Source organism: Anolis sagrei, chromosome X (assembly GCF_037176765.1).
Source record: "Anolis sagrei isolate rAnoSag1 chromosome X, rAnoSag1.mat, whole genome shotgun sequence".
NCBI lineage: Eukaryota > Metazoa > Chordata > Lepidosauria > Squamata > Dactyloidae > Anolis > Anolis sagrei.
The window spans coordinates 3,047,940-3,063,644 of NC_090034.1; the positions used below are offsets into that span (position 1 = coordinate 3,047,940).

Sequence of the window (15,705 nt, forward strand, 5' to 3'; positions counted from 1 at the left end):
CTGGCTTCGAACTCATGACCTTTTTGGTCAGAGTGATCTTAATGCAGCTGACACTCAGCCAGCTGTGCCACAATCCCGGTGCTATAAACAAGCCCCTTGCTATCCCTACGTATGTCCCGGTCCTCAAACACTCTCTGCTTCATTCAGAAAAAACTGCACTCGCAGAGCTCAGACGGTGTTGTATTTCAGTGTCAATGTTGACTTTTGTGTAGAGGTGGCTGCCAAGGGAGCGGAAATGGTCCACATTTTCTAATGTTCAACCATTAAGCTGTATCTCTGGCATTGGAGAGGGATTGGCTGGTATCTGCTGGAAGAGCACTTTGGTTTTCTCAATGTTCAATGACAGGCTGAGCTTCTCATATGCTTCTGCAAAGGTGTTTAGAGTGGCTTGTAGATCTTCTTCTGAATGCGCACAGACGACGTTGTCATCAGCATATTGGAGTTCTATAACAAAACCTTGGTTTTGGCTTTCAGGTGTTTTGAGTGCTGTTTGTTGTGTTTAGTATGCTTACATGGTCCTGGATTTTGGACATGGTGGGATTACAATCTCAGCTGAGGGGAAGCTGTGACACAGCAAGGCATTAAGAAATGGAAAATACAGCTTTGACATGAATGCAGAAACCAGCAAGGTGTAGGCAAGTTCTGAGTATCCAGGTAATGGAACTACAGGTGAGGAGTATTCCATTAACCAGTGAGAAAAGACTGGCCTTAATGTACTGTGTTTTTCATTGATCTGTGATCATGCAAAGAATGTTGAATGTATTTGCACGGAGGCAACTTGCACCACCAAGTGTGAAAACATATATTGTGAATCATTGTGCTTACAAGTCGCCACTTCACAGTGTCCAATAATAGTGCTGTACATAAAGAGAAATATGTTATAGTGATTAAAAAATAATTTGACAGTATGACAAGGTGGCACACTGATCTTTGCTCAATAAACACGTAATTTTCTATATGCAGGCAAACCGAAAATAGCGACTTCCATAATGTTTGACGTGACTTTGCTATTTATTTATTTACTAGCTATCCCCTGCCACGCGTTGCTGTGGCCCACATGGGGGTTCTGTGTGGGAGGTTTGGCCCAATTCTATTGTTAGTGGGGTTCAGAATGTTCTGTGATTGTGTTGTTGTTGTTCATTCGTTCAGTCGTCTCCGACTCTTCGTGACCTCATGGACCAGCCCACGCCAGAGCTCCCTGTCGGCCGTCACCACCCCCAGCTCCTTCAAGGTCAGTCCAGTCACTTCAAGGATGCCATCCATCCATCTTGCCCTTGGTCAGCCCCTCTTCCTTTTGCCTTCCACTTTCCCCAGCATCATTGTCTTCTCTAGGCTCTGTGATTGTAGGTGAACTATAAATCCCAGTTAACTACAACTCCCGAATGTCAAGATTCTATTTTCCCCAAACTCCACCAGTGTTTACATTTGGGCATATGGAGTATTCATGTAGAGTTTGGTCCAACCCATCATTATTTGAGTGCACAGTGATCTCTGGATGTAGGTGAACTACAACTCCAAAACCAAAGGACACTGCCCACCAAATCCTTCTACTATTTTCTGTTGGTCATGGGAGAACTGTGTGCCAAGTTTGGTTCAATTCCATCGTTGGTGGGGTTCAGAATGTTCTTTGATTATAGGTGAACTATAAATCCCAGCAACTACAACTCCCAAATGTCAAGATTCTATTTTCCCCAAACTCCACCAGTGTTTACATTTGGGCATATGGAGTATTCATGTAGAGTTTGGTCCAGATCCATCATTGTTTGAGTCCACAGTGCTCTCTGGATGTAGGTGAACTACAACTCCAAAACCAAAGGACACTGCCCACCAAATCCTTCTACTATTTTCTGTTGGTCATGGGAAAACTGTGTGCCAAATTTGGTTCAATTCCATCGTTGGTGGGGTTCAGAATGCTCCGTGATTGTAGGTGAACTATAAATCGCAGGAACTATAACTCCCAAATGACAAAATCAATTTTTTGAGTGAAGGTGTCCTGTGTCCAAATTGTTAGGTGTCCTGTGTTGTTAGGTGTTAGGGTGTTAGGTTAGGGTAGTGAAGGACATACATTGGGTTGTTAGGTGTCTTGTGTCCAAATTTGATGTCAATTCGTCCAGTAGTTTTTGAGTTCTGTTAATCCCACAAACGAACATTATATTTTTATTTATATAGATTTATTGTGTCCAAAGCAAATTGAAAATATAGTTATAATGTATAGAAAAACCACAAGCAAAATTAAAAACTTCCCATTATACTAACATTTCTTTGACCAGAAGCTGGCTACTTTGGAGTGCTTCTGGTGTTGCTGTGAAAATGTCCTCCATTGTGCATTTACCAAACAAACAAAACACAAAGTTTGCAAGCTTGGTAGTTGATTAAATGTCCTTTGACCAGTATCTGGCCCCTTGGAGTGCTTCTGGTGTTGCTGCAAGAAGGTCCTCCCTTGTGCATGTTTCTGGGCTCAGGGTGCATTGCAGCAGGTGGTCTGTGGTTTGCTCTTCTCCACACTCGCATGTTGTGGACTCCACTTTTTAGTCCCATTTCTGAAGGTTGGCTCTGCATCTCGTGGTGCCAGAGCGCAGTCTGTTCAGTGCCTTCCAAGTCGCCCAGTCTTCTGTGTGCCCAGGGGGGAGTCTCTCATTTGGTATCAGATATGGCTTGAGGTTCCAGGTTTAGCCTGCCACTTTTGGACTCTTGCTTGCTGAGGTGTTCCTGCGAGTGTCTCTGTAGATCATAGAAAACTGTTTCTTGGTTTAAATCATTGGCATGCTGGCTGATATCCGAGCAGAGGATGGGTCATTTGTGCAAATGTGAATTATGGATGGAGCAAGCACGCTCCCTTGAGGCCACATGTCGCTGTGGCCCAGTCTGTGTATATGTTTTGTGTGTATATATATGTGTGTGTGTGTATATATATATAGTTGGTTTTACGCATGTGTTGTAAGGTGTTTTTTTTTTAATTTTGGCTATTTAAGTCCCTTCTGTGGTGTTTTTCAGTGTTTTTATGAGTGATGGTCACTTGTTAGCCTGACAGGTGTCTTGTGTCCAAATCTTGTGTCAATTCATCCAGTGGTTTTTGAGTTATGTTAATCCCACAAACGAACATTACATTATTATTTATATAGACTAGCCGTCCCCTGCCATGCAGTGCTGTGGCCCAATCTGTGTATATGTATTGTCGAAGGCTTTCATGGCCGAAATCACTCTTGTCACTCTTGTCTGCTTGAGGGAAGTGTGAATGTTGCAATTGGCCAGCTTGGTTTTGCATTGAATATCCCTTGCTAATCAAGGTGGCCAATTGCAACATTCACACTTCCTTCAAACAGACAAATAGTTGTATTGTCGAAGGCTTTCATGGCTGAAATCACTGGGTTGTTGTAGATTTTTTCGGGCTATATGGCCGTGTTCTAGAGGCATTTTCTCCTGACGTTTCGCCTGCATCTATGACAAGCATCCTCAGAGGTAGTGAGGTCTGTTGGAACTAGGAAAAGGGATTTATATATCTGTGGAAAGACCAGGGTGGGACAAAGAACTCTTGTCTGCTGGAGCTAGGTGTGAATGTTTCAGCTGACCACCTTGATTAGCATTTGATGGCCTGGCAGTGCCTGGAGCAATCTTTTGTTGAGAGGTGATTAGATGTCCCTGATTGTTTTCCCTCTGCTGTTTTGCTGTTTTAATTTTAGAGTTTTTAAATACTGGTTTTTTAATTTTAGAGTTTTTTTAATACTGGTGTATATGTATTTTGTGTGTGCATATATGCATATGTTTGTGTGTGTATATTTGTGTATATTTGTGTGTTTGCATATATATTTGTGGGTGTATTATTATCTGTCTATCTCCCTATCTATCTTTCCTTTTCTCCTTCCTTCCTTCTTTCCCTCCCTTTTTCCTTCCCTTCTCTTTCTCTTCTTCCTTCCTTCCTTCTCTCCTTCCTTCCCTCTTTCCCTTCCTCCTCTCCATCCTTTCCTATGTCTCTTTCCTTCATTCTTTCTCCTTCCTTCCTTCCTTCCTTCCTTCCTTCCTTCCTTCCTTCCTTCCTTCCTTCTTTTCTCCTTCCTTCCCTTCCACTTTCATTCCTTCCCTCTTTTTTCTTTTCCTTTTCTCCTTCCTTCCTTCTTTCCCTCCCTTTTTCCTTCCCTTCTCTTTCTCTTCTTCCTTCCTTCCTTCTCTCCTTCCTTCCCTCTTTCCCTTCCTCCTCTCCATCCTTTCCTATGTCTCTTTCCTTCATTCTTTCTCTTTCCTTCCTTCCTTCCTTCCTTCCTTCCTTCCTTCCTTCCTTCCTTCTTTTCTCCTTCCTTTGCTTTTGCTTTCATTCCTTCCCTCTTTTTTCTTTTCCTTTTCTCCTTCCTTCCTTCTTCCCCTCCCTTTTTCCTTCCTTTCTCTTTCTCCCTTCCTTCTCTACCTCTTTCATTCCTTCCTTTCTTCTCTCCTTCCTTCCCTCTTTCCCTTCCTCCTTCTCTCCTTCTCTCCTTTCCTATGTTTCTTTCCTTCCTTCCTTCTTTTCTCCTTCCTTCCCTTCCACTTTCATTCCTTCCCTCTTTTTTCTTTTCCTTTTCTCCTTCCTTCCTTCTTTCCCTCCCTTTTTCCTTCCCTTCTCTTCCTCTTCTTCCTTCCTTCTCTACCTCTTTCATTCCTCCCTTTCTTCTCTCCTTCCTTCCCTCTTTCGCTTCCTCCTTCTCTCCTTTCCTATGTCTCTTTCCTTCCTTCCTTCTTTCCTTTTCTACTTCTGCTTTCATTCCTTCCCTCTTTTTCCTTTCCTTTTCTCCTTCCTTCTTTCCCTCCCTTTTTCCTTCCCTTCCTCTCTCTTCTTCCTTCCTTCTCTACCTCTTTCATTCCTTCCTTTCTTCTCGCCTTCCTTCCCTCTTTCCCTTCCTCCTTCTCTCCTTTCCTATGTCTCTTTCCTTCTTTCCTTCTTTTCTCCTTCCTTTGCTTCTGCTTTCATTCCTTCCCTCTTTTTTCTTTCCTTTTCTCCTTCCTTCCTTCCTTCTTTCCCTTTCTTTTTCCTTCCCTTCCTCTTTCTCTTCTCCCTTCCTTTCTTCTCTCCTTTCTTCCCTCTTTCCCTTCCTCCTTCTCTCCTTTCCTGTCTCTTTCCTTCCTTCCTTCTTTTCTCCTTCCTTCCCTTCCGCTTTCATTCCTTCCCTCTTTTTCCTTTCCTTTTCTCCTTCCTTCCTTCTTTCCCTCCCTTTTTCCTTCCCTTCCTCCTTTCCCTTCTTCCTTCTCTCTCTACCTCTTTCATTCCTTCCTTTCTTCTCTCCTTCCTTCCCTCTTTCCCTTTTCCCTTCCTCCTTCTCTCCATCCTTTCCTATGTCTCCTTCCTTCCTTCCTTCCTTCCTTCCTTCCTTCCTTCCTTCCTTCTTCTCTCCTTCTTTCCCTTCCGCTTTCATTCCTTCCCTCTGTTTCCTTTCATTCTCTTCTTCCTTCTCTACCTCTTTCCTTCCTTCCTTCCTTCCTTCCTTCCTTCCTTCCTTCCTTCCTTCCTTCTTGTCTCCTTCCTTCCCTTCCTCTTTCATTCCTTCCTTCTTTCCCTTTTTCCTTCCCTTCTCTTTCTCTTCTTCCTTCTCTACCTCTTTCATTCCTTCCTTTCTTCTCTCCTTCCTTCACTTTTTCTTTCCTTTTCTCCTTCCTTCCTTCTTTCCCTCCCTTTTTCTTTCCCTTCCTCTTTCTCTTCTTTCTTCCTTCTCTACCTCTTTTACTCCTTCCTTTCTTCTCTCCCTATCTATCTCAGACAAGTACACATTGTAAACAGCCGCTCTTGCAGGTTCTCTAGGACAGGAAAGCAACCAAGGCATTCAGTGGGAGTGGAAGTGGGAGTGGAAGAATTCTCTTTCCAAAACTGTGGCTTCGTGTGGCTTTAAATACAAAAAAGGGGGTGCGAAAACTCCATGGAAACGCATCACTATAAATAAAACCCTGTGTGTGTTTGGAAAGGGTACCAAAGGGTTAACCCATGTGGGCAGGCACAAGCAGTGGCTTGGTCCAATAAATTCAAAGTCTGGCCCTGACTGACAATGGGAGCTTTCCAGGGGCTGGATTGGATTAGTCTGATCCTTCAGGCTTTGTTGAGGCTTGGAAGCCATTTTGGGATTCTGCATTTTGGGATGATGATGATGATGATGTGCTGCTGCTGTCAACTCTGGGGCTTCCCTTGAAAGGTTGGGCGGAGGACTTCCAGGAAGGAAACAGCATGCCGGCCTGAAGAAGACGTAGGATCCCCTCTTTGGGTGGAGTGGACGATGCCGCACTTTGGGGGAAATCCAGGTTTGAAGGTGTACCTCTGCTGCTGTCTTCTGGTCACTTGTGCAGTTCTGAGAGAGAGATTCAGGGGTGTTTACGAGCCGAGCCTCAACATGAAGTTACCTGGTTTGCTTATTTTTAGGGAGCCAACTGAATGAGTTGTCTTTTCCCAAAAGGAGAACCTGGTGCAATGTAAACACAGAACGATTTGGGGCAGATTTTGAAAATCACTCCTCTTTTACAGGTTCATTTGCAAGGCATTTTCTCCGCCATATATCCTAGATCGGGTATGTGCAAACTTGGGCCCTCCAGGTGTTTTGGACTTCAACTCCCACAATTCCTAGCAGCCTACCGGCTGCTAGGAATTGTGGGAGTTGAAGTCCAAAACACCTGGAGGGCCCAAGTTTGCACATACCTGATCTAGGCACTTGGCATGTTTATAAACTCCTATGAACAGAATCCTATGTCTCTGAATTCATAGTAAACGGAGGAAACATTGCAAATGTTATTTATTTATTGCATTTATATTTATTTTCTCACCCCTGGCGAGGCTCAAAAGCAGTAATGGCAAGATTCAATGCCAACCTAGGTATATATAAAACCAAAGCATAACTAAAACAATAGTATATAAGTATAAATTAAACATTAAAAATGTTTGCAGAAATATTCAAAAAACGTACAATATTTTTTTCTAAATATTTCTGAATAGATTTTTCTGAACGTATTTTGTGAATATGTTGCTGAAATAATATTCACAGAAATAATCATAAAATATTTGCGAAAATGTTGTGGGAAATATTCATTGAAATAATCACAAAAATATCGTCAGAAATATTCATTAAAATAGCCACCAAAAGAGTTAAGAGAATTAATAATTTATTGAATTAATTTGTCAAATTCTTTTGTGAATATTTCTGCAAATACGTTACGAATTCTATTAACTCTTTTGGTGGCTATTTTAATGAATATTTCTGACGATATTTTTGTGATTATTTCAATGAATATTTCCGACAACATTTCTGCAAACATTTTATGATTATTTCTGTGAATATTATTTCAGCATCTTTGGGTGATTATTTCAATGAATATTCATTAAAATAGCCACCAAAAGAGTTATAGAACTCGTAACGTATTTGCAGAAATATTCACAAAAATGTTTGGCAAATTATTTCAAAAAAATTATAAAAAATATTCCCAGGAATAATAAAAAAAATATATTCACAAAATACGTTCAGAAAAATATATTCAGAAATATTTAGAAAAAAATGTTCAATAAATGATTACAAAAAATATTGATAAAATATTTGCACAAATATTAAATTGAAACAACCACCAAAAGATGCCGAAATATTCACAGAAATAATCATAAAATATTTGCAAAACTGTTGTCAGAAATATTCAGTGAAATAATCACAAAAACAATAGCATATAACTATAAATGAAACATTCAAATGTACAATTTTTTCCAACTATTTCTGAATAGATTTTCTGAACATATTTTGTGAATATTTATTATTATTACAAAAATATTGATAAAAATATTTGCACAAATATTCATTGAAACAATCACCAAATGATGCTGAAATATTCACACAAATAATCATAAAATATTTGCAAAAATGTCATCAGAAATATTCATTGAAATAATCGCAAAAATATTTTCAGAAATATTCATTAAAATAGCCACAAAAGGAGTTATAGAATTTGTAAAAAAATATTGATAAAAATATTTGCACAAATATTCATTGAAATAATCACAAAAACAATATTATATAAATATAAATTAAACATTAAAATGTTTGCAGAAATATTCAAACAATGTTCAATAAATGATTACAAAAATATTGATAAAATATTTGCACAAATATTCGTTGAAAAAATCACCAAAAGATGCTGAAATATTCACAGAAATAATCACAAAAACAATAGCATGTAACTATAAATTAAACATTAAAATGTTTGCAGAAATATTCAAAAAATGTTCAATAAATTATTACAAAAAATATTGATAAAATATTTTTTTATTATTCCTGGGAATATTTTTTATAATTATTTTTGAAATAATTTGTCAAAAATATTCGTGAATATTTCTGCAAATACATTACGAATTCTCTAACTCTTTTGGTGGCTTTTTAAATGAATATTCATTTAAATAATCATACATTACGAATTCTCTAACTCTTTTGGTGGCTTTTTAAATGAATATTAATTGAAATAATCACCCAAAGATGCTGAAATAATATTCACAGAAATAATAATAAAATATTTGCGAAAATGTTGTTGGAAATATTCATTGAAATAATCACAAAAATATTGTCAGAAATATTCATTAAAATAGCCACCAAAAGAGTTAAGAGAATTCGTAACGTATTTGCAGAAATATTCACAAAAGAATTTGACAAATTAATTCAATAAATTATTAAATGTGTTCCCAGGAATAATGCAAAAATATTCACAAAATATCTTCAGAAAAATATATTCAGAAATATTTAGAAAAAAATGTTCAATAAATGATTACAAAAAATATTGATAAAATATTTGCACAAATATTAAATTGAAACAACCACCAAAAGATGCCGAAATATTCACAGAAATAATCATAAAATATTTGCAAAACTGTTGTCAGAAATATTCAGTGAAATAATCACAAAAACAATAGCATATAACTATAAATTAAACATTAAAATGTTTGCAGAAATATTCAAAAAAATATTCAATAAATGATTACAAAAAGTATTGATAAAAATATTTGCACAAATATTCGTTGAAACAATCACCAAAAGATGCCAAAATATTCACAGAAATAAAAATATTTGCAAAAATGTCGTCGGAAATATTCATTGAAATAATCACAAAAAATAGCATATAACTATAAATTAAACATTCAAATGTTTGCAGAAATATATTACAAAAATATTGATTAATATATTTGCACAAATATTCATTGAAACAATCACCAAAAGATGCTGAAATATTCACAGAAATAATAATAAAATATTAGCAAAAACGTTGTCAGAAGTATTCATTGAAATAATCACAAAACAATAGCATATAACTATAAATTAAACATTAAAATGTTTGCAGAAATATTCAAAAAATGTTCAATAAATTATTACAAAAAATATTGATTAAAATATTTTTTTATTATTCCTGGGAATATTTTTTATAATTTTTTTGAAATAATTTGTCGAAAATTTTCGTGAATATTTCTGCAAATACGTTACGAATTCTCTAACTCTTTTGGTGGCTATTTTAATGAATATTCATTGAAATAATCACGCAAAGATGCTGAAATAATATTCACAGAAATAATCATAAAATATTTGCAAAAATGTTGTCGGAAATATTCATTGAAATAATTGCAAAAATATTATCAGAAATATTCATTAATGTCAGAAATATTCAGAATTCGTAACATATTTGCAGAAATATTCACAAAAAAATCCGACAAATTATTTCCAAAAAATTATAAACAAATATTCCCAGGAGTAATAATAAAAAATATTCACAGAATATGTTCAGAAAAAATATATTCAGAAATATTTAGAAAAAATGTATGTTTTTCCTTTGAGTAATGCAACAGTTCGAGCACGCACAGGCAAACTTGGGCCCTCCGGGTGTTTTGGACTTCAACTCCCACAATCCCTAACAGCCGGTAGGCTGTTAGGGATTGTGGGAGTTGAAGTCCAAAACACCCGGAGGGCCCAAGTTTGCCCGTGCCTGAGTTAGAGCTTGTACCAAAATATTATGTACAACAGGTAGTAACCTTTGCTTGTCAAAACACTTGACTTTTACATGTGATTATTATTGTGTTCTGAAGTTTTGTGCGAGTTTTATTCTGAAGTTTTGTGCAAGTTTTATTATTCCGAAGTTTTGTGCAAGTTTTTCGCATTTGCTTCGAAGCTCTTTGCTTTTCCAGCCTGTTTTAAATTGTTAACATTGAGGTGGATGTGGGAGAGACTTGACTGCACAGTGTTCGATATTACCTTGGAGTAAATAGAAATTTTACATTTTTGGAAAATATTAATTGGGGGACTCAGAAAACAACAACAACAACAACAAACCAGCCAGTTGGCCTCTCAAGCTTGTGAAATAGCCCCAATGTTAGATACTAAATCCCTTGGAGAGAATGGAAATCTTGTTTGGGTTGTTGTAAGTTTTTTCAGTCTATATGGCCATGTTCTAGTAGCATCGTCTCCTGACGTTTCGCCTGCATCTATGGCAAGCATCCTCAGAGGTAGTGAGGTCTGTTGGAACTAGGAAAAAGGGTTTATTTATCTGTGGAATGACCAGGGTGAGAGGGCCTTAATTAGTGCGCAGACACACCAAGTTTCTTTTGGGTTGTTGTAGGTTTTTTCGGGCTATATAGCCATGTTTATTTATATTTATTTATTTATTTATTATTTGCATTTGTTAACCGCCACTCTCAGCCCGAAGGCGACTCGTGGCGGTGTACAAAACATGGAACATAAGGACAACAATTACAATAGGTTAAGACTATAACATACAACTTACTAACACACAACTAATTAAGCTAAAAATCCGCTTCGTCTTATTTGAATCATAATCAATCTCGTAGTCATAGTCCATTCCGATGGTCATTCCAAGTAAAACAAAGCACTTAATTGAAGGCCTTTTCGAAGAGCCAAGTCTTCAGGCCCTTGCGGAAGGCCATGAGGGAAGGCGCCTGCCTGATCGCAGCAGGGAGGGAGTTCCACAGCCGAGGGGCCACCACCGAGAAGGCCCGTTCTCTAGTCCCCGCCAGGCGTGCCTGTGAGGCAGGCGGGACCGAGAGAAGGGCCTCCCCGGACGATCTCAAGGTCCTCGTGGGCTCGTAGGCCGAGATGCGGTACTCAAGGTATTTTGGGCCGGAACCGTTTAGGGCTTTGTAGGTTAGCACCAGCACCTTAAATTGGGCCCGGTAGCTGATCGGCAACCAGTGGAGCTGGGACAGCAAGGGCGTTGTGCGCTCCCTGCGTCCCGCTCCGGTTAACAACATGGCTGCCGCGCGCTGGACTAGCTGGAGCTTCCGGGCCGTCTTCAAGGGCAGCCCCACGTAGAGAGCGTTGCAGTAGTCGAGGCGGGATGTGACCAAAGCGTGTACCACCGTGTTCTAGAAGCATTCTCTCCTGACGTTTCGCCTGCATCTATGGCAAGCATCCTCAGAGGTTGTGAGGTCTGTTGGAACTTGAAAAAAGGGTTTATCTATCTGTGGAATGACCAAGGTGGGACAAAGGACTCTTGTCTGCTGGAGCTAGGGGTGAATGTTTCAACTCACCGCCTTGATTAGCATTTAATGGCCTGGCAGTGCCTGGAGCAATTTTTTAAATCCCTTCGAGAGAATGGAAATCTTGTTTGGGTTGTTGTAGGTTTTTTCGGGCTATATGGCCATGTTCTAGAAGCATTCTCTCCTGACGTTTCGCCTGCATCTATGGCAAAAGCATCCTCAGAGGTTGTGAGGTCTGTTGGAACTAGGAAAAAGGGTTTATATATCTGTGGAATGACCAGTGTGGGACAAAGGACTCTTGTCTGCTGGAGCTAGGTGTGAATGTTTCAACTGACCACCTTGATTAGCATTTAATGGCCTGGCAGTGCCTGGAGCAATCTTTTAAATCCCTTCGAGAGAATGGAAATCTTGTTTGGGTTGTTGTAGGTTTTTCCGGACTATATAGCCATGTTCTAGAAGCATTCTCTCCTGACGTTTCGCCTGCATCTATGGCAAGCATCCTCAGAGGTTGTGAGGTCTGTTGGAACTAGGAAAAAGGGTTTATATATCTGTGGAATGACCAGTGTGGGACAAAGGACTCTTGTCTGCTGGAGCTAGGTGTGAATGTTTCAACTGACCACCTTGGTTAGCTTTTAATGGCCTGGCAGTGCCTGGAGCGATCTTTTGTTGAGAGGTGATTAGATGTATAAACTCTTTTTTCCTAGGTTGTTGTAGGTTTTTTCGGGCTGCAGTTGAAATAAGCTGAGGACAAAGGGAGAAAGTGGGAGGCACAGTGAGAATCCGGGACATTGTAGAAGCAACTGAGAAAATGGGATTGCTGAGAACTAATCAGGAGTTGTTGTAGGTTTTTCCGGGCTATGTGGCCATGTTCTAGAGGCATTTTCTCCTTATGTTTCGCCTGCATCTATGGCAAGCATCCTCAGAGGTTGTGAGGTCTGTTGGAACTAGGAAAAAGGGTTTATATATCTGTGGAATGACCAGGGTGGGACAAAGGACTCTTGTCTGCTGGAGCTAGGCGTGAATGTTTCAACTGACCACCTTGATTAGCATTTAATGGCCTGGCAGTGGTTTATATATCCCTGGAAATCTTATTTGTTTGTTTAAAAATGCAATACAACTGTTTGGTTTGCTCCTGACAACGATAAATAAATATTTTGGGGAATGACTAATTCGGGGACTAAAAAAAAACAACAACAAACCAGCCAGTTAGCCTTTAAAATTTGTGAAATACCCCCAATATTTTTAATTAGTTGTAGCCTCGTCGTCTTCCTGCTTGTGTTAATGATCTGCAATGTATTTGAGTAAAAGGAGTATTATTTACATCTTGCCGTGTTGCATATTTTTTGCATATCGTAGTTTGGAAATAACCACATTGTTTTGCAAGTGTTTTGCAGCAACAGATGTCCATTTTTGAGCTCTAGCCAAAGATTCGTATCTTTAAATTCTGTTTAATCAGGGTTACCCTCTCTTTCCAGTTTTATTACTTCTCCCTAATTTCTACATTATTGGTACTTGTGTGTCTCTATATCGTCCGAAAGTGTTATTCCAAAAATTCTAAATCTATTCCTTTGGCATTGCTCTGAAAGTGTCAAAAGTGAAACTAAAAAAGGGGATTTGCATTTTTTGGGAGTGTTGTTATGCTAAATGCATGCTTCTTTTTCACAACCCTAAGAAAAGGGTTTAAACTGAAAAGGTGTCCATGGTTCTGAATTTGTGGAAATTGCAGTAACTTTGAAATGTGGCGTGTCAGTTTCAGCAGCAGGTTTGTACCACTCTCTTTTAAACACGGCATTTGAGTATTTATTTATTTACGACATTTTCGCCTGCCACTTTTGGACTCTCGCTTGCTGAGGAGTTCCTGCAAGTATCTCTTTAGATCTTAGGAAGGTGTTTCTTGATTTAAAGTGTTGACTTGCTGGCTGATAACCTAACAGAGGATGAGCCAGAGATGTCAATGCCTTGGTCCCTTCATTATGGGCCACTACTTCTGGACAGATGTACCACTCTCTTTTAAACAGGGCATTTGAGTATTTATTTATTTACGACATTTATATACCGCCCTTCTCACCCCAAAGGGGACTCAGAGCGGCTTTCAAGGTATATATACATACTGATATTGTACTATGCTAATAATATAATATATTGTATTATATATTACTATATTGTACTACACCATTATATATGTAATATTACTTAATTGTATTATTATTAGTATGTGAGTACATATTGCGTTGTCTGCCCCACCTAGACCAGGGTATTATTGAGTACTTATTGAGGTTCCGGGTTTTCGCCTGCCACTTTTGGACTCTCGCTTGCTGAGGAGTTCCTGCAAGTATCTGTTTAGATCTTAGGAAGGTGTTTCTTGATTTAAGGTGTTGACTTGCTGGCTGATAACCTAACAGAGGACAGGCCAGAGATGTCAATGCCTTGGTCCCTTCATTATGGGCCGCTACTTCTGGACAGATGTACCACTCTCTTTTAAACAGGGCATTTGAGTATTTATTTATTTATTTACGACATGTATATGCCGCCCTTCTCACCCCAAAGGGGACTCAGAGCGGCTTAAAAGATATATATACATACTGATATTGTACTATGCTAATAATATAATATATTGTATTATATATTACTATATTGTACTACACCATTATATTACATGTAATATTACTTAATTGTATTATTATTAGTATATGAGTACATATTGCATTGTCTGCCCCACTTAGACCAGGGTATTATTGAGTACTTATCGAGGTTCCGGGTTTTCGCCTGCCACTTTTGGACTCTCGCTTGCTGAGGAGTTCCTGCAAGTATCTGTTTAGATCTTAGGAAGCTGTTTCTTGATTTAAGGTGTTGACTTGCTGGCTGATAACCTAACAGAGGACGAGCCAGAGATGTCAATGCCTTGGTCCCTTCATTATGGGCCGCTACTTCTGGACAGATGTACCACTCTCTTTTAAACAGGGCATTTGAGTATTTATTTATTTACGACATTGATATGCCGCCCTTCTCACCCCGAAGGGGACTGAGAGCAGCTTCCAAGATATATATACATACAAAATATTATATTATTAGCATAGTACAATATGAGTATTATATATTACTATATTGTACTACACTATTATACTGTAATACTAGCCGTCCCCTGCCACGTGTTGTTGTGATCCACTCTGGTGGTTATGGGGGTTCTCTGTGGGAGGTTTGGCCCAATTCTATCGTTGGTGTGGTTCAGAATGCTCTGTGATTGTAGGTGAACTATAAATCCCAGCAACTAAAACTCCCAAATGTCAAAATTCAATTTTCCCCAAACTCCACCAGTGTTCACATTTGGGCATATTGAGTCTTCGTGTAGAGTTTGGTCCAGATCCATCATTATTTGTGTCCACGGTGATCTCTGGTTGTAGGTGAACTACAACTCCAAAACCATAGGACACTGCCCACCAAACCCTTCCAGTATTTTCTGTTGGTCATGGGAGAACTGTGTGCCAAGTTTGGTTCAGTTCCATCGTTGGTGGGGTTCAGAATGCTCTTTGATTGTAGGTGAACTATAAATCGCAGGAACTACAACTCCCAAATGACAAAATCATATTTTTTTTTAGTTAAGGACATACATTGGGTTGTTAGGTGTCTTGTGTCCAAATTTGGTGTCAATTCGTCCAGTGGTTTTTGAGTTCTGTTAATCCCACAAACAAACATTACATTTTTATTTATATAGATTATTAGCAATATTACATGTAATACAAAATATATAATTATAATATTGTATTATTATTAGTATATGAGTACATATTGCGTTGTCTGCCCCACCTAGACCAGGGTATTATTGAGTACTTATTGGGGTTCCGGGTTTTCACCTGCCACTTTTGGACTCTCGCTTGCTGAGGAGTTCCTGCAAGTATCTCTTTAGATCTTAGGAAGCTGTTTCTTGATTTAAGGTGTTGACTTGCTGGCTGATAACTTAACAGAGGATGGACCAGAGATGTCTCTGCCTTGGTCCCTTCATTATGGGCCGCTACTTCTGGATTGATGTCAGGTAGTGCAATACTGGCTAAACAGTGTAATTTCGCCAGTGGGAATGTGGTATGTCTCATTAAGAGCCACATCCATTGTTTTAACGTGGTGAGGTGTGTTCCACACTGGGCAAGCGTACTCAGCCACAAAATTGCAAAGTGCAAGGAGGGATGTCTTCATTGTGTCTAGTTGTGATCCCCAGGTTGTGCCAGTCAGCTTCCGTATGATATTGTTTCTAG

The 15,705-nt window shown here is 38.9% G+C and overlaps 1 protein-coding gene across 8 annotated transcripts in view; it reads left to right on the forward strand.

Moving 5' to 3' along the window:
• The window catches only part of LOC132780024 (SUN domain-containing protein 1), a 135,290-nt gene that overhangs the window by 13,571 nt on the left and 106,014 nt on the right, over window positions 1-15,705 (forward strand). For 2 of the 8 annotated variants that reach the window (XM_067461205.1, XM_067461211.1), the window contains exon 1: window positions 6,023-6,263. The exons of 1 other annotated variant lie outside the window; for it this stretch is intronic. The gene's annotated coding sequence lies outside the window, so the exon portion shown is untranslated. Of the gene's footprint in view, window positions 1-6,020; window positions 6,264-15,705 lie in introns of those variants that run through there. 5 more of the 8 variants (XM_067461204.1, XM_067461209.1, XM_067461210.1 and 2 more) reach the window with 4 other exon arrangements.